We start from the raw sequence: 1,305 nt of genomic DNA on the forward strand, positions 1-1,305 counted from the left end.
GTCTCTTGGAGGAGAGACGAAACGTTTCATTAGAGAAGAACCTGTCCAGAAGACCTATACAATTTTTTTCTTTTTTTGATTTACATTTACATGTGGCATGATCGAAACATGCCTTTCATACATGTGACATCCAAATGTACCATGTTTTCACATATGAAACATTTAATTTCTGTTTGAAGTTCCTGTGATATTTCTGTAAAAACTAAACTAAAATGTTGCATGTAAGGCAAGGAATTTTAACCGATTTGTTTGCAACAATTCAACAAAACATTATTTGAAGTTTCACAATGGAATTTTTTTTCCCTTGAGGGAATCATATCTCGTAATGGTCTGCCTCAAAGCAACAATGTAGACAGGCTTGATCTATAGTCTGATATGCAGATAAAAGTAAAAACTTCACAGATTATGATGTTAAAGAAAATAAAAGATTAGAACTGCAGATGAAAGCTGAACCAGGTTTCCGTGGGTTTGAGTGTCTGAATCAGTTTGTAGCTTTTTTAGTTTTATTTTTGATGAATGTCCTCAAATTAAAAAGTTAAAACAAAATGATACATTTGGACATACAATTGAAGGTTTCTACCTGAGTCTTAATAACACTTCTTTCTGATTATCCCTACGACAATCACTTGTCATGCACCTACCCAAAGGAAAGCACTTTCTGTGGATTTTTAGTCAGAACAGGTAGAACACAAATWGTTGCCTGAGATCTCTAGAAACACTTTCAACAGAGATGGATATTTCTCTCAAATGTAAAGGTTTTGAATTTTGGTTTTATGTTTCTTTATAAAATATGGCATCTACAGCTTAAACACAAAAAAAACTTATATTGCACATATTATTTTAACCCTTAAACAGGATATTTGAATTTACTTCCAAATTTTAGTGTTGTCCGAGAAAAACGACGGTTCACCTATTTCATAGTTTCCCCCCTGAGTGGCATGTAGAAGCCTGTTCTTTACCTGTAYGCTAGTTTCACAACTATCCTAACAGTTATCTTTGGAGAAAGGAATGTACTGTCGTTAGTAATGTGAGTCGCCAATAAATGTTATAAATAATGAATAAAACTTACCTTCAGACGACASTGGATGAACAGTTTTGAAATAGTTGAGAACAAATGAGAGAGGATGAATACGTCTCTTATCAAAGCTGCACTGTGCGCCCAGTCAGTTATCACCATTTCCTGCAATCATTGACTTCATGTTCCCCTCCCTTTGTTTTTGTTTAGCCTCTCTGACAGTTTTACTTTCTGCACAGCCCTGCTTCCTCTCTCCTGCACTCTGATGTGGAGCGGTGCTTTTTATTGCT

Source organism: Austrofundulus limnaeus, unplaced genomic scaffold, assembly GCF_001266775.1.
Source record: "Austrofundulus limnaeus strain Quisiro unplaced genomic scaffold, Austrofundulus_limnaeus-1.0 Scaffold4, whole genome shotgun sequence".
Classification (NCBI taxonomy): Eukaryota; Metazoa; Chordata; class Actinopteri; order Cyprinodontiformes; family Rivulidae; genus Austrofundulus; species Austrofundulus limnaeus.